Raw genomic sequence first — 19,715 nt, 5'->3', positions numbered from 1 at the left:
TATGAGTGGTTCAATGACGTCAAAAGTAAATCGTTTTATAAATTTTTAAGTGGTCCTGAATATGATGATATACCTCTGCGAGATCGAAATAATTTTAGAGTGGAAAATAGACCACATGCTTTATTATAAAACTATAAAATCTAGTACGCTTTCCGTGAGCAACAGTTGCTCTCTCGTAAACTCAGGCCTCCGCTGTAAAACAAAACATGTCTTAATATCATCTATTGCTTTTACACAAAATCATTCATTATGTTTTTGTGTATAGTGTATGAAGCTAAGATTTTGTTCACAGAGCAAAGAAAAAAGGTTGATAATGAGTTCTTCCTGGACCGGTAAACTGGTATTATGCTGCACAAAGATGGAGTGCTGTAATGTGAATAAACGTATCTTTTGTACACCTTATCTCATTCCATTCACAACTGATGCTACCCCTGCTCAGGAATATATTCACAAAGAGGACCAAATTCAAAAGAATACCGGAGAAGGCTCTGATCAGGGGCTGATTTTTGACCAATCTCTAATTAAAACACAGTCATAAAGTATTATTAAATAAGATGATTGAAAATATGAGTAATGTATCCGAATGTTCATTTAACTTTCTTTACCGTGACATAACAACGTTACCAATACATTAAAAGCAAAAACAACTGGCAGCACATACTTTAACTTGATATTTTAGCATGTAAAGATTTGCATGCAACATCGATATATGTATGTGATGTCTATCGTTGCATCAACATAGGTAGGCGTTGAACTTAAATTGAATTTCTGGCTACCCCCCCCCCCCCAATGCAGTTTGAAAAAGTATTTATAGAAAAGCAAATAATGTTTTGTAATGTAATAACTAGAATATTAAATTTGAGCATGTTTGAAATAAAACTTTCAAACTCTTTGAATAAGTTTAATTCTTTATCTCGACAAGGCTCTCAAAAGATGGCAATCATTCCACTAGTTTAGTATAGATATGATCCCTCGCGTACGATGATCTGCATTTGTGTATTAACTTTATGGACTATCGCTAAAAATATGCAGGCGTACACTTTTTAAAATTAAAAACTAATATTTCTTTACAGAGCTATGATTCCACATAATCCAAATGTTTTTATATTTGCATGGAACTTTGCATTTCTGGCGCTAGTTTTAGTGTTATTTCTAGGCTAATATTGAAGACAGTTTGTAGAGAAAAACATGGAGAATTTCTATAATCGGTGAATGATCCCGTTTAAAATGTATCGAAGAAAATATGCTGTTCGATTGCTGTTGTTGTTTTTTTTGTCCATGAACGTTTTCCTAAAATAACATTGGAAATCCATATCATGGTAAGACAATGTATGAGTGCTCGTTAAAAAGCTAATGATTTCCCTAGGAGTTTAGTTTGTAAACTGGTTTTGACTATTTCATTTTATTTCACTTGACTGCCACTGAATGATTAAAATTGTAAAAATGTTGTATAAATATTTTAATATACAGGATATAGTTTGAACTGCACTTTAAATAGCGCATAATCTTAAATATTATGTATCTGTACTCACAAGTTGTCTTTTTTAAATGATCACGTTAAGATTATAAATAGTTTTTAAAAAGCACAAAGAGGTCTCAATCAGGTGATTGGCATAACGAGAAATGGATGCATTTAAAGCTACATAATTTGTTTACTACTTCCATTATAAAGTTTTTCAAAGAAGAAACTTCAGTAACAAGAGCAAACATTACCTCTCCTGTTGTAGTGGGGTCATAAAATGTCATAATAATGAACTCTGACTGTAACCTTTTAGATAAAATTCATACTTACTTAGCAAACACAGAAAGTTACCAAGTCGTATGGCCCTATCTCAAAAGGCATTAGAATTACTGCGAAGAAAACAGGTAAACAAAATCTGACCAGCAAACATCATGCTGAAGATAAAACATTAACTGCGATATATGAGGTACCACCAAAATGAAAAACATTAGCTTGATTTCGTTTGTTGCTCTAAGGCAGAGTAACATACGTAGGTTATTTAGTGCAAAGGCAGTTGGTGTAAAATGCTTTGTTCAAGTACGCAACACAGTTGCTGATCCAGGATGGTGAGTGGTGTAAACAAATTGCCCCAGTTATACGGCAGATTGTAAGGGACCCCGTCCCTGTTCAGCGTCGGTTCGTGCAGACTTCTTCTCGATCTGGGAAGATACACAGTACGGCCAGAACAAATATTCTGGATGTGCCACAAAGAGACGCTGAACAGAGACGGGAACCGTTACAACCTGCCGCGTATCTAGCACAAGCTATTTCCATCACTTACCATTCCCTCATTCTATATTAACAGTTAGTAGGATTAAATCAGTCTGGTGATGAAGTCCTTAGAACGAGGACAAAAGCTTCAGGTTAGCTTTTTCTATTTAATTTGTGTAAGTGATTGAACAATTTAAAACATTATCAAATGTGAATAATACTAATTCACAGTTACGTTTTCACCTAAGAGAACACTATTTGTCGGCTTTTCCCAGAAAAGCAAGTGTCTATAATTCATTTTAGTCAATGGTGATACCCTATATTCACTTCAAAAGTAATATATTTGTACGGAATGCTTATATCATAAAATAGTCCGATAATCCATTAAATTATTGAATATCCATACACTATGTTAATTCTACTAGTATCTTTATCTCTATTTTGAAGGAGTGATTTGTGATAGAGAAAATTTCAATATAACCATGTCAACCGCATTGTAAGTTACGTGTATTAATTTAGATATATTTAGATTAATATTCTGTGTTTCTCATATCATGAACAGGATGTCTATGGTTTTCTTTGCTAACCAATCTTATTGTTTTTCTCTCAAGCTTAAAAGTATTTGAAATCTTTCTTAAACGTATCATTGATATTCATAATGTTTCATTTTTTTTAAAATAAACCCCAAGCTAATGCATATCTTTCTTGTATCTTACTTTGATAAAACTATGCATCCTATGCTTTGGACTACACTAAATGTTCTTTTTATTCTAGCAATTATCCCACGTGAAAACAATACCATTCAAACTAGCAATTATCCCTTGTAAAAGCAATACCATTAAAACCAGAAATTCTCCCACGTGAAAAAAATAGTATTCTAACAAGCAATAATCCTATGTGAAAACAATACCATTTAAGCCAGCAGTTTTCCCACGTGGAAACAACAATATTCTAACAAGCAATCAACCTACGTGAAAACAATCCATTCAAAAACCAGCAATCATCCTATATGAAAACAACACCATTCAAACAAGCAATCATCCTACGTGAAATCAAGACCATTCAAACCACCTACATGTTTGTTACAAAATAGATCGAATCAATATACAAACGTAGTACACAGATACACATGCGATATTGTTCAAATCATCCAAATATATTCTAAGCAAATTGTTTAATGAAACCAGAATATTGGCCAGGTGATACTCTGTCCTTTCCTTAAAAATATGGGGTGTTATGCAATTAGTTCAAGTCTAAAGTTAAAGATCGAGGTCATAAATATTATTGACGTGGCGCTTAAAATTATGATGACCATGAAGATATTGGTATGAAATTGTATAAACGTTTACATACAAGAAAGGCATGTGTGTTTAATATATCAAATTCACGATGTTCCCTTCAAGGTCAAAGGTGAGCATTGTTAGTTTCGTTTATGGGCTGTGACGCAAAGTCTTAGATAGTAAGAATTATTAAACGTTGTACAGCTATACATTATGACTTGATGTTTAGACAATGTAATTAATATTTTAAGCTGTAACACAGGGCTTTAGGGTATGTGAGGGTGTAACTTATACCCGTCTTGTGCAAGTTTATTACAAAATGGGTTCCGCACAACACCCATAGTTTCCTTTATTGAGCTATCATTTGGCTTACAAGGATAACTTTTTAGATATGCTCTTTAGAAAGCATTATAGTATGCTAAAGCCTAATATTTTGTTTGCTACGCTCTTATTTTATATTTTGAGACTGAAATTACCATGAATACAAACATGGTGGAACCGCCCCTTTTGAAAAAGTCTGCTGACAATTATATATTCAAACATGACGCCTACATTCATATTTTCTGACATTAATCCTAATCTTCCTTGCTTTAACTAACCAAATAAAATAGTCTTTGGAGAAATGCAAATTTTAGTATTTAGGTCCTTTTCCGTCAATAATGTTTTCGAAGTAATCAGAGAATATGTTTTACCTCTTACGTTGTTCATAATTTTAAAACCCCACTAGTATCATCGAGAATGTAACTGTTGAAATTTGAAAATACTAAATCGAAAAGCCAGGAAATCTTCCATGTATATTCATTTTATAATACAGTCATTATAATGATTGCTACATTATGAAGTTTCAGCTCCGAATGAAAGATATGCAGGAAACTTCGGCCCAGTGTATATATTGTGGATAATTGGTTCGGTACCGTTACTTGCGACAACAATAATCGTTGTGGCTCTCCTCGTAGTATGGTATATTCGAACAAGATGAAGTTCTGGTAAGTTCGGTTCGCACTACTTTGTGTAAAGACTACGCATTTAGCGTGTTAATTTGCATTCCTGATGAGATAATCTGCCAGCATATTAAATATGAAAACCCTCCAACATAATTGTGGAAATTTAATAATTGACACATCTATATATCTCTAATCGAACTGTTATGCCATTTTGTTGTGTTAGAAAGTATTGAACAATACACAAGGTTATCTTAAAAGCTAATAAATATAGACCTAAATGTTGCAGATATAAAAAAAACTTTCGCATACAGACACTGGTTCCAATTTATTCAAAATGATTTCAAAATTAGAATTCCTCTTAACCGTACCAATCCAACACATCACCAGTCACCAATTATTATACCCTGAGCTTTCCTCGAAACGTGATCAAATCTGATACATTGATTAACATTTTTGTTCATATTAAGTATATCTCTGAATCAATACCGATCGATTTTGGATATATTTTTAATGAATATTTGTCAAAATCGGCTAGATTAAAATGGCATTGCAGTAGAGTTAACTCAGTAGAGGTGACACAGGCACTATTTCAAAGGCTGATCGATAACTGTATAACAGCACATTTCAGAGGGTGTTCGTGACAAAACCAATATTAATAAATATAAAAAATATTCATTTATTTTCACAGTAATGGTTTCAGGAGTTGCTTTAGTTTAACGTCTAAAATGAATACAAATTGTCGTGATTTTCGCTTAGTCCGTTTTGATACCATGTCAATTGTTTTGAGGCTTGTTGCGAAAAGAATTATTAATAACAAACATGCAAAAGAAGATGTGATCTACTCAAAGAGAAACACTTCAGCCAGCATTCTTAAATAACCAATTCCTCAAAATAATAATATAACACAGATAATGCTACTGTTGATATTGTTGATTAATACAACAAATAATTTGCTAATTTAAAGCCCATTTTTGATATGTTAAACATAATTATTTTGAGGTAGGAAGAGGAGTAGACGGAATAGCAGGTTTAATGTGATAGAGAAAGAAATCACTTTTACCAATTGATTATTAAAATTTAATTAAGCATGCAAGTCGTTGTAACAAATGTTTCTTCTTTATATTTCAAAAATAAATACATCGTTTGGGACTTTTTCATCAGATAGTAGAATGAAACATTGATTGTTGATGAATGTGCATTATATACTAAATACAATACTTCAGACGTTTGATAACACCTCAAATCATTGATATATATTTTCTCCTTTTGGAACAGTTATCCTTTCAGTTTCAACACGTGTAGAATATTTGCTTTGTTTTCATGGAGGGTCACTGTCCTTTTATTGAGGAGTGGTCTACCGCTAAACATATTTTATTAATTTTTACCACTATGTTTGTATGGGGAAGGACTTATTTAATGTTGCGAGAATCTGTCTCTCGACCCCTTTTGTATAATTTAGTAAATAAAATATGTTTAAACTAAAACTGAAAGGTTGATGTCCATCGTTAATGTGATAAATGAGTGTGAAGTACACGCGAAATAACCATTCAATGATTATGATGGACACCGACACATATCTATATTAATTTAATGAATTATATCCGGTACAATTCTCTTTTAAAAAATTCTCACAAACTCAACTGAAATAAATTAAAAACTTTCAAGGAATTGATTGTTCTACGACCAATGATACTACTACTACCACTATTACTATATTCAGTACTACTGCTATTGATGCTGTTTCTGTTGATGTTGCTACTGTTTTAATTACTACTATTCTTTTTTCAACTACTTAAATAGTAGTAGTAGTAGTAATAGTAGTAGTAGATAAATCGGTCAAAGAAAGCATTATGTTTCATTCTAATCTTCATGAATAATTACGTATTGTGATCAGCGTGCTCAAAGGTGTATTTTATTACCCAATAATTATTTAGTAATAGTAGTAGAGTTATTTTTATTGTGACTGCTGTTACATTTCGTGCTGTTTTGTTTTCTTTTTATTTTGATGTTCCTCAGCTCTAGTTCACCATGCATTTTTGATAGGATTCTAAAGTAATAAGACCCGTTCTCATGTTTCCCTTTATAAACGTATCTTTCTTATTTTGAAAACAATTTATTCTACAATATAACGGAGGCAGAGAGAGAGAAAAAAGGAGAGAACGTATAATACAGTATGACTTATTATTCGGAAATGTCCTCTGGATAGATAGGTAGAAGATCAAGGAAAATCAATGCTAAGTTAAACGTGTAAGCTCCATAACGAAAGATCCACACTTTTGTGTTATGACGCAGCTATGTCGAAGAATCATTGCAATACAAAAACGATGTAATTATGATCAAACTAACCAAATGAACTGTTGCAGCTAACATTTTCATCGTTTTATAAGTGTAGCTACGGCAAGGACATATATAGCACATACATGCATGATGTATGTCTCTAGTTAATGTAAAAAGGATAATATATATATATATATCTATATATATATATATATATATATATATATATATATATATATATATATATATATATATATATATATATATATATATATATATATATATATATATATATATATATATATATATATGTGGGTGGTGGGGGTATGTATGTATCTATCTCTATGTGTGTGTGTGAGAGAGAGAGAGAGGACGATTGTGACAAATAAAAGGTGTACACTTAGTATTTCAATGCCTTATGTATAGTTTATTATTATTTTAATTTTGTTATTTTCTCAAATATATCATTTTGATATGGACTTGCGGTTTAGGCTGTATTTGTTTTAGAGGATATAAAGAAAGCGTAGATAAGACAGCGAAGACTCATATCTGTTAGATAAATTCAGACACAAAAACAAGGAATAAATATGCATGGTGTAATATATTTAGAAAAGATTGAATCACTGCTAATTGTAAATGCAAAACAAAGCTACGCAAGGAAAATTAATAATGAATAAAATTAAATATGACATCCGGCTATTGTTCTTTTTAAAACAATTAACGGTATATAGATCACATGAAAATGAAGAGTGACAAATCAAGTTATACCATGCGTACTGTTGTTTTTTCTCCCGCTTGTGCTCTCTGCCATTCTGCAGTTAATTTACTACCAGTTACCAGTTTAATATTGAAACTTTCACTGACGTCAACAATTCAGTCATTTTATGCCAACTAGAGGAATAATGAAAAAATTGTACACGTAGGCATACCGCATCCTCTCAAGTATCCTACTGTGCCCATGGTTGAAATAAACGTGTAAGCGTTCCATCGAAAATTTTGTGCGATGTGATAACTGCAGGTAAAGTAGGCAATAGCTCGTATAAGATACACGAAAGCATTTTCAAGGTGAGCAACGTCAGATGATGACAATACGATGTATCGAGTTTGACAACAATCCACATAAACTGCTACACTAGCCGCGTTCTGAATATTATGCGATAAGCAAACAAGCTTTAAGGAACCCTACATCAGGAGAACAACCTATAACAGTTTGCTTGCAATTAATGAAGCTTATTTTTATATGCGTGAAGTTTAATCAAATACAACTATTTCAAAATATTTACGTTTAGTAGCATGTAACGTAAACACGAGTTAATATTTTACCTTACGCTTTCAACAGTTTTACAAGGCTTCTATTGCTTGTATCTGACTTTGCCAATATATTTCTTAACTTCTTATCTGTCTTTCGGTTCAGCGTGAGGCTACTTACAGATCAGTGGAACACTAGATGCAATAGATCCAATATTGACCTTTCCCAACGCTTTTGCCAGTCGTCCACACAGCCTCGTCACATAAGAAATCAAATCTCGTACCATGGATCAGAACGCAGCTAAACTATCTGCAAACTACTTCTCTAGCTGAACGTAATGTGTGCAACTTGGAGCTTCACATAGTAACTTCGATATAATCCCCAAAGAATACTGCAAGACCAATTACATCAACTCAAATTTAAATATCTTTACATATGATATAGTATATATCACAGAACAAACAGGAGTGCGTGATAACTCTGAGGATGGCATCGCATTCAAAACCATGGAGATGAAAATATTCTCAAAACTGTTTTGCAAAACTCGAGGGAGATACTCTCTAACTGTGTTGGGACCAAATGTGCTTAACCAATATTCAGATGTTAGAAGCCTTTGATTTGACATTACTGCTTAAGCATACTTAATTTCACAGAGGACGACGAGATGGCAAGCGAATACATTGCAAAATGTTATTTGATTAGATAGAGATTAGTAAGTATAGTTTAGCCATCACATATCTAAGCTACGACAGTAATCCGCATAACAGTTTAATGCGTTCCTACTTTTTCAATCTCTAACCCAATCTCTATGTATTCTCCAATATTAAGATTATGGTTTACAATTACTTATTTTAGTCAAATTAACATTTCTCTTTAGTTGGCATTCCTGCAGTAACCAAACTCTGGAAAAAATTAGTTTGGTGAACTAAAATTGCTTCGTGATCATATTAATAGATCATCTGACATTCTCTTACGAAATTAAAATCGTCCAACTCTATATGTTAATCGATTATCGTGTAAACTTATTAAGAAAATTACACGGCAATTTTATCATATAATATTTTCATAAGAATGTTTAAGTAGTCTGATCATATTTAAGGAACTTAATTTAAAAATAAGTTGAAACACCAAAGAGCACAGATCATAAGGTATAGTGAGCTTTATTTAAAATTTGAGACCACCCATCCACCGAGTCTGAGACAGCCAATGACTATTATAAAATTCTGACTACAAAGAACTTAGCAAGCTGATTCAGATCCGGCAAATGAAATTACCTTGTATTTTTAGATTTAGCTGTCAGTATTAGTCTGACTTGTGCTTATCAGGTTGTTCTTTCGTTTGGTTGGATTTAGGCTCCCAAGCTGTCATTTTTATTTTTGTCATTAAGTAAATTCATTTTTAATTTAAGTTTTGGAAATCGCATTTTATGACGTTATAATTAGAAATTTGTCGTTAACCCAGGAATTTTAAAAACAACTTTGTCATTTCTAACTACCTGATGTATAAGTACTTGTAAATATTCACCTACGACTGATTGATGTATTATGTGTTTAACTTCGGAGGGGTTGTTTGGTGTTTTTCTTTAAATCAGTAAATGCATGTATGGTGGTAATTTTTGCATACAACGTCTTCACTTTTATTATCAATAGGTATATTTATGTGTCGGTCTTTAAATGGTTCCATAATAGTTATATTTTTATTTTATAAAATAGCTCGTCTCAAGCTAATGCATTATGTTACATCAAGTGTATTGGATGTTGTAATGTGTATCGTGTAAACACAATTTATAGAAAAGGACTTAAAGTAGGAAAGCAAGTTGCTTTACCAAATTATAATATAGATTTGCTTCAGAATAGGACAGTTTCGCCAAGAAGCCTTTTTCCCTTTTTGACCATTTATGTTCATTCCCTTCATTTTTTCAACAAATGCATAATGACCTATGTAACCTTTCTGATGTATGCGCTTGTTACAGTATCCAAATGCACAGTTGTCGAAATAGATTAAAAATGTACTGTAGATAGTATAGGTAGTACCACAGGCAATACATATATGGTAGATACTAGAATACTGAAAGGAAATTGATGTCCCAGAGCCATCACGTTAGTGCTGTGAAAAATATAAAACATTTACTATGTAATAGTACACAAGCATGTACATTTTAATGTTTGATACAAATAATGGTATTCGAAATTTCCACTAATAATAAGCGTGTGATAGTATTCCCAAAATAGAAACAAATTATCAAAGAACGAATCAGCGAAGATAAAGAATATGTCGTACTATAAAAATCAGATAATCATTAGACACATAATGTATGCTACACTCATCATATAAGGAAGGAAATATCTTCCTGTTAATTAACTGGAAACATTTCAGGAAACCGTTTTGCCGCTAATTAGTAACATTATACGATATAGTGTTAATTTCTAAATATATGAAGATAGTAATGTGATAAATTTGCGCCAGTTGTGATCACTTAATTATATCTGGTCATAATTTTCATCCGCTGTAAGCATGCGGGTCTCATTTCCACCACAAATTACATTGTCCCTCTTCGACAGTCCCGGCAAAACTCATCCCGTAGTTTCCACCGTTCCTGTACACCACCAGCATCTTTTCTCTATTTTCAATGTTTGAAAGCGTAATCGTAGACTAACAGAGCAGCCTATGGGGAAAAGATGATTAATTTGTTGTGTTAGAACTGTACATAAGACAAAACATTAGATACTAATTTAAACAAAAAAACTTAACGGAGTTAATATTAATATACAAGTGTTTATAATCACAAAACTGATAATTAGTTACATTTCTGCTTGAATCACACACACGACAAAACACACACAAAAAAGGCACACACACACACACACTAAAATACATATGTAAACCAAGAAGGATAAACTAAGTTTAACAAGTTTATTTGTAATATATGAATTCACGGTAAAGCTCATATAACATCTGTCTCTATACAATGGATGATTGCAAAAAAATGCAAACATTCTGAAAGCATAAAACAACTAATTCTTAAGGTGGTCATCACATGAGTAATCAAAATAACGAAAGAATGCTACTATAAGTGGCATTCACATAAAGGATCTATGTTGGGGTTTGGACCGAGACAAGGACATCCCAGTCAAGCGTTTATATTATTTGACTCCCCAAGAGACTTGCCTGAGTGGGGAGACATAAAATATAAACCCGCGACTGTGATTTCCTTCTCTCGGTCCAAACCCCAGTATAGACTATTTTTCTCACCAATATTTTCATTTAAAGTAAAAAGAATTCTTCACTAGCGTTCACGTCGGATGTTTACATGAGGTGCATAAATATATAATATGTTAGTGAGGGCTGTAGTGTGACCGCTGCGTCCGAAGTACACGGTTTATACGCGTGAGCTAAGAAAAATAACAACATAAAACGTCGCATAATATTGAGGTATTATCACATTTAACATATGGATGTTATATGAAATTGACAATAAATAATTAATATTTTTTACAAGAAACTTTTTTTTCATCAGTTCCAATTTTGAAAAGTTATATTGTAAATAATGAAACGATATTGGCTACTCAGCTCTACTGTAGTTATACATAGTATAAGTTGTAACGAAGAGTAGCATCTTTCTTTAGATTATTCATGGGTAATTAGAGATCTGTGTCACTATCGTATATAACTATTCTTTTCTGTGGAGGAGGTGAAACTGTGTGAGCCATCCGTGTGTTGTCCTTAATATTGATTGTAAAATTACCCCCGTGTATAATAGACCCTCCAAAAACGGCCTCGAGCGGATAACCATATGCTAAACATTCAAGTTCACGGATTCTTTGAGCACTTATTTTTCTGTCCTTGAAATATGGCACGTGCTACAGTGAAATTTTTTTATGGAGTGATGTGTTGATGGATAAATGACTCCTTCTGGCTGGTAAGTGCATTATTTGTCATTAAATAGTATAGTGATATTTTTTATTCAACCGGGGCACAGTGGTGATACTTAACAAAATTGGAATCAAGCATGTGTTATTAAACACTTTTATGGATGTTACTAAGTGTGCCGTAGTTAAGAGAGTTGGGAGGCTATGAAGTGTAAAGGTCTATAGTCGCTGTATATGGATCACTGTTTTTTTTTATTAAAGTTCATTCCACACAGCATTGGGAATTTTATCCTATCTGTAGCACAGTCATTCTTCAGATTAGCATCATTAAATGTAGCAAACAGTAAATAACTCATTTCACACAAAGTATTTAAAACTAGTCAGGTATCTTTGGCTACATTTAATGATGCAGACCTAAACAATGTACTGAGCTATAGCTAAAATTGACCATACTGTGTGGAACGAAATAGCATAATACCAAAAAGTTCGACATTGTATGCGTTTGTGTCTTCGTCTCTCTCGAAATGTTTTTTATGGTGTGTTCTCAAAGACGGATTTATCTTAAGTTACTATGTTTTTGTTATAAATGTGTTGCTGTTGTTGTTGTTGTTGTTGTTTGCTGTTTGATTTTAGTGCAACTACGTCAGGCAGAGCAGAAGACAACAATAGCTTCTTTTATATAAAAGTAGTTCTGAACGCGTGGACACCTTGACTGAGACGACTGATCTCAGCTGACTAGACTAAATAAGAAAAGTGAAGTTAGCATAACAGCTAGATGTCTCTGTTGCATGGGTGAAAAATAACAAACTTTATCCCGATACAAAATTATGGGTCTCAACCAGTAATAATATTTCATGGGTTGTACAGCCTTCAAGCAGTGATAAATGCATTTAGTATGCACCCATAATTTCCCAGGTGTGATCCTAGAGATCATTATCGTTAGTGGTTTGCCATTCAGTTTTATGTCAATTTCTAACGACACAAGTGTTACTTCATTTAAGTAATTCTTCAACGCAACCACGTGTCCTTCAATGTAATTAGAATGTTCTATTAGAATTTGTAATGAATGTGAGAGTAAAGAAATCGTGTTTTAAACGTCATCGAATAAAACTAGATTAAACTTCTGAGGGTACACTTACTTATAAATTCAGCTGTTTCCTTTGGTAAATGTTGCGTTTGAAAAGAGATTCATTTTAAAGCTCTGTACCAAGAGAATTATTTCCTTTCAATCATATTTTCCACATGGTCGAGCATAGAAAGTGAGCGAAAGAAGTTTGTCTTTTACCTCATCTATAGTACTATATAGGTCCTCCTGGGGATCTTGATCCAAGCATCCATGTCGAGAGATGTTTAGGCTTGGAAACTTTGAGCCAGTAGACAGCTCAACACTGCTTACTCTCTTGCCTTTTAAATCTTTTAAATGCATTTCCTCCAGTTTCATCGCCTTGGCATGTCCTTCAATACTAGAGCAACTGTTTCGCTTGAAACTATACATACTGACCACAGAGTCATCCATACTTGCCCGTCTTCCAATTGTTTGTGATAATTGACTTAACGTTTGCAAATATAATGTTTTCCGAACTGGAATCCAAAAATCTTGGTTGTGGCCGAATAGTGTATGCAAGCTCTTGGATTTTCTGTGTATGCTAGGACACTTTGATCTCATAGTGCTTCTGTGCGCATTGTCTTGCATTGTTGGGATGGGAAGGGGCTTGTTCTGCTTTTCAAAACGTAAGACGTCTTGACAGGCTTCATTATTTACTTGTCCTTCACATGACTGATGCATCGACAGAGAACCTATAGTAATTTAAAATTGAACTAGAACAAGATAAATCAACTTTAGTTTCCTGCAAATAGTGTGTGTTCTTAAATCAAATCTGGACCTGTGTATCTTCATACTTTCAAAGCACGAGAGTCTGTCCAAAACTCAGACGATTTAATGCTTTTATTTTAGAAAACATGTCTCAATACACGTGGAAGAAACTGTGCACCCTTTCGTAATAAATGATATTTTTAAATTCCTAACAAGGAATGTCGTGTAAGATATGTAACAAACATGAAGACTGCTGAATGCAGTCACATAATCGTCAATCGAGATAGCATGATGTCTTGACCCATAGCGCTGACAAGGAACTTTTAGAATCAACCTGAATTGTTGGAAATGCATACATTTGCTGGATGTTTAGAGGGTTATTGCTGTCGCATTAACTCTCAATGTTTAAAGATATAGACTTAATAATACATTGCTGCAAAACCTCATTTTATTTTATAATTTACCTTCTGTAAACATTGTAAACAAGAACACGTGTGATTTAATAGTAGGGCACTACTCGAAAACAAATATTAAAAATGTGTATTTACCACTAAGTTTGAATAAAATTGAAAATCCAACCATGACCAAGAAGAGAGCGCCTGAGACTAATCCTATTCCAAGAGGAACTAGTTGGACACCTGAAATATATATAGACATTGTTCGATGTCGTTGTTCTTGGATCATTGGAAATCATATCGAAACATTTTGGTGCATTACGAAACATAGCATATTTATTTTCATGAAGCCTCTGTAAATTAGCATGCATTTATAAAACACAATAGCAAACTATGTTCTTATTACGTTCGTAAATATTAATCAGCGACGCATCTGACAAATAAGTATTTATTTCGTGATGGGTATTAATTAGTTCTCAGCAAATGGAAAATTTGAAAGTAAATGTAAGTTTATATACCAATAGCAACATTAAACGATGATAGAATCATTGAACATCCGATTCACTTTAACATAGATATATATGTGAATCTTAAAAATGGTGTCATAAGATATTCTTGTTTTCATGTGAGATTCAGTAAAGTCACCGCGCAATGTCTGTATTAATTATTACATGTATACTGTCTGGATATAGAACGGACGAGTTATTTTGTCTCTGGCCAATGAGCATGCGAGTTGGCTAGAACAGAAACCACGAGACCACTCAAGATCTAAAGCAGTCTATATATTATAACAAGTTTTAGATACTCTAATTTATAATTAGCATCAGTTACTAACATCTGTTGATATCACTATGAAGCAAACAAATCAGAGATTAAATAAATATTTGCTCCTTTGATTATTTTAAAACTTCTTTTATAAATTCATTCATGATGTAATCGAATATCTCAGAAGAGTTAAACGAAGCCATAATGAAGGAAAATGGATGACATCATAATTTTATAATGCACTTCTTGTATCGGCAATGGATGCCGCTTGATGAAAACGTATCCAATCAAATATTGCTCGTTTAATTCATTCTGAGGATTATGAAATAATATTAGAGTAGTATGAACACTTGAAAACTTATAATGTTCATATACTAAGAATTATGTGACAAAATTCGATTTTTGTTATCGATACTTTATTCTCACTAAATAAAAACATGCCATGTGTTTCATATACTTCGAGACGCTGTACACTCGTTATAATCCAACCTCTGCCTACATGCCACAATAACAATTGTCATATCTAGTGCCAGAAATTTCTGAAAATATTTACCTTCACTGTCTTCTGTGTTGTCAGCAACTGAAAGTAAATCGATTTGCATATTAATATCATATAGAGAAACTCATTGTCACTTCATGCAATTAATTATATATATATATATATATATATATATATATATATATATATATATATATATATATATATATATATATATATATATATATATAGTGTGTGTGTGTGTGTGTGTGTGTGTGCCTACAGTTTCTCCATGACTGTAGATAATACTTTAATATATTGAAATGATCATTTGTACACAACACGTTTACTTAAATTAGTGTTCAAAACCTTGGTTTTTCTGTGTGGAAAACCTTGGTTTTTCCGTGTGGAATTTTATTGTCAACCTGGTTTTTATCATGTTTGTAAGTTACATACAAGTTGTTTATTCATGTCTGAGTTCAAGGTCTAACATTGATTATGACCTTAGAAAATTTTGGAAGCAATCTTGTTTGCGAATGTGATGGGAAAATTATTCACATCCTGGCATTTTCTAGTGTCATATGTTCGGAGACTATATATAAGGATCTGCATGGGCAATTTATTTATTCCTATTTTAATATAATTCGGTAGAATCACTCTTTTTTGCGTTCAGATATAATTTTAGCGTAATTATTTTTGGAAAACTATTCATTGTAATTACAGGGTGTTCATTGATTGTTTGGACTATAATGGACTAAAACACTTTTTTGAAATTATTGTGAATTCACGGTACATCAAGCCAAAATATATTATTGGTATGACAGTACATTCGAGCTTGGAATGCATTTGGAACATTCTCTACCTTTGGGCTCATGAAAGAAAGGTTAGGAATTGTTTAGATTTAATTCACAATATAGTATTTCCTTTTAACTTTTCATTCATATATATATATATATATATATATATATATATATATATATATATATATATATATATATATATATATATATATATATATATATATATATGTATATATATATATATATATATATATATATATATATATATATATATACGATTTATTATTAAATAAATATATATATATATATATATATATATATATATATATATATATATATATATATATATATATATATATATATATATATATATATATATAAAGTCTGAATCAGCCTACTCAAGATATTGGACAGTACATCTACTATAATATTTTAGATACTCTAATTTATAATTATCACGAGTTACTAACATCTCTTAGTGTCACTATTAAGACAAATATTTAGATATTAAAATAAATATGACGTACATGAATGTCTCAGAATAATTTCATGACCCCATGATGTATAAAAACGGATGACATCATAATGTTTTATTTTGCACCTTTAGAGACACCTCTAAGTTATCCAGATTTGTTAATGAATCTCTCATCTCTCTCTCTCTCACTCTGTCTCTTCTATATATATACATATATATATATATATATATATATATATATATATATATATATATATATATATATATATATATATATATATATATATATATATATATATATATATATACATACATATATATATATATATATATATATATATATATATATATATATATATATATATACATATATATATATCTGTGTGTGTGTGTTTATGAATCCTAACAAACAGCTCTCTCTCATTATACATAGTATATATATATATATATATATATATATATATATATATATATATATATATATATATATATATATATATATATATATATATATATATACATATATATATATACTATATATATATATATATATATATATATAGAGAGAGAGAGAGAGAGAGAGTGAAAGAGAGAGAGAGGGGGTTACTTTTATCAAACCTGACAGACAGCCAGATTTGTTATATTTTGTATGCTGTTATCGCTCTTTCCTTGATATTTCTTTTAGCTAATATTATATCATTGATTTGTTTAAAGCTGTCATGTGACGCTGCATTTTTGATTCAATTTTTCATTACGAGGGCGCATAAAAATATGGATTTAATGGACATAATCACCAATACAAAAGCTGCTGAAACAGTGCATTTGTTTTAAGGCAACATACGCTGCGACGTCCACATTCCGAATTAACCAGCTTTAGAAACATTTAAGTCACTATTCTTGAGATTCAGTTAGTCATGCGAATTGATCGATATGACGTATTGGAAACTTTCGATTTATTGCATAATACCTCAGCAGATTTTGTCTCTTAGACATACTCTTTTGGTTACAAACCGGTCTCTTGTAGACCAAATGTCTTTTATATTCGTTGTTATCATATGGAGAATGTACGGAAATAGAATTGTGTTTATTTATTTTCTTTATTTGACTACAAGTCAATCTACTATGTTCGCCTCAGCGTACTTACATATACCAAACACACTGATGTATATGCACAGTAAACACATAAATAAAATACAATCACATGCTTTCAAATTCCTTACTATGCATTTCAATAATGTTGACCTATCAAAATTCACTATTCTCATAAACAGGAAGTGCACATTTCTGGAAGCTATTATATATTGGAAGAAAATATGGGGTAGGTTTGCAGTCTGAGATCCAAGCTTGCAGTGAAATTGACCAGTAGGGTGGTACTCGTTTGCGGTAGATTTGCTGTTAGAATAGGATGCATGCGGAATATTACTACAGTTCGAGCATACTCAGAATCCCACCGTTTCATGTTAAAAAGTCAGACAAACTCAGTTCGACCAGAAAATACACGTTGTTTATCTAATCATATTTTTTTCTCTTCCTAGCACTGCACTACACAGTAAACTGTGTCATATTGGTTGTTTCGGTATGGTTATGCTGTTCTTTATTTATTCTATAGTGTCGTAGTTTCCATATCTGTTGTGGTTAAGATTTAATTACTATACGTGCAGTACCGGGATCGATGAAGAACGGATTATGATTATCATCTACTGTTTAATGATTGTCATCATCTACTGTGATAGTGAACGTTTCAGATGTAGCAGAGTCACTAAGTGTATGCATACTTTCAGAGAATAAGTATATTTTTGATTTTGATGGAAGAGATGGATGCATTATTTGAGTTGTTAACTAGTTTAATTCCTAAGCCAAATAACCTTGTTTATCATGACATTGAAATGTAGTTGTGCTGATAATTTGTTCTAAATGTAATTCTAACTTAGTTGTCTGCAGATTTGAAGAAAAACAACTGTCTGCAAATTTGAAAAATGGCTTCTTTATCTTCAAATTTAGTAAATATTTTCAGTTCATAAACAGATGAACTTTGAACAAACTGAGCCACCTATTAACATATTTTTAAAATTATTTGCTTGTGGTCATATTTGTTGCAAGTTTGTCATTTTATCCATTAGCTTTCATGCATTTAATAAGTGGTTATGTTTTCATTTGGTGAAATACAGTGACAAACTATTAAATGGTGAGGTCGCATGTCGAATAAATTGCTAATTAGTATTGTCAGACTGACATGAAAGGTGATATGATGTATTAATACCTATAACAAGTCAATAATAAATAGCCTATATTCCACAAAAGATACATAATTATACTCTGTATCGTACCCTGTGTCCATTCCGTATTTTAAAAATCATGATCACGAAAAGAAAATCTTTAGCATATTTATATCAGAGAGCAAAAATCTCTTCAACCTTAAATACAATATTTTTTGACCATGCAAAGGCTGAAAGCTACTTACGGTATGGGTCTGGTGTGTAAGCTGCACTTTCTACACAATAGCTGCAGTCTGTACATACTTCACATGAAAACATGTTTGACATGTCTTCCACCCTTAAATTTTCAATAGTCAAGACAGACGATCTGGCACATATGCGTCCCGTACAATTGAAATATGACCCATTTATCTTCCACCTGTACTTTGCTCCCACGAGATTTCCGGCAATGGTACACGATAGATTCATCGGCTTATCCAGGGTCGTCGTTGGGGTTTTCATAATTTGCGGCGTGTCTGAATGAATATTAAATGAAATTAAACAATTTAGGAGAAATACCCAAATTATTAGGAGCTAAAATAATATCATCATCATTTCGTTAAAGTGCACAGAAGACGCAGTTGAGATTTTGTGACTGGTACAAAATAAAAATTATCCACATGAAGACTAAAGTTTTACTTTGCATGTGAAAGGACAAGGAATCTGCTGATGAGTATTTTACAGATTGATTACTAAAGTCAAAATAATTGTTATCAATTTCATGGTGGATTAAGAAACTTCTACGTTAATAAACCGTTATCATGCAAGAGTGCAATGAAGACAATATTATATTCGAAACCAACGTGTTTTGCCATTATAAACATTTATTGATGAGTTGTATTTTTCCCTTCTCTTAAATGAATTAAACATACTGTATAGCAAAGAAGAATATCAAGATGTGAT

The 19,715-nt window shown here is 31.9% G+C and overlaps 1 long non-coding RNA gene across 1 annotated transcript in view; it reads right to left on the bottom strand.

Moving 5' to 3' along the window:
- LOC149793563 (uncharacterized) overlaps positions 1 to 19,100 on the bottom strand; it is an 89,442-nt gene extending 70,342 nt beyond the window's left edge. Inside the window, exon 1 of the long non-coding RNA XR_016423065.1 lies at positions 19,019 to 19,100. This is a non-coding gene — a long non-coding RNA (uncharacterized LOC149793563). The remainder of the gene's footprint in view (positions 1 to 19,018) is intronic.
- Between the last annotated feature and the right edge of the window lie 615 nt (positions 19,101 to 19,715).

The sequence above is a fragment of the Sinohyriopsis cumingii genome, chromosome 8 (genome assembly GCF_028554795.1).
Source record: "Sinohyriopsis cumingii isolate HCF-2022 chromosome 8, ASM2855479v2, whole genome shotgun sequence".
NCBI classification, from domain to species: Eukaryota; Metazoa; Mollusca; class Bivalvia; order Unionida; family Unionidae; genus Sinohyriopsis; species Sinohyriopsis cumingii.
Note: the sequence above shows the minus strand (reverse complement) of the source record. Positions and strands in the feature narration are given on the sequence as shown.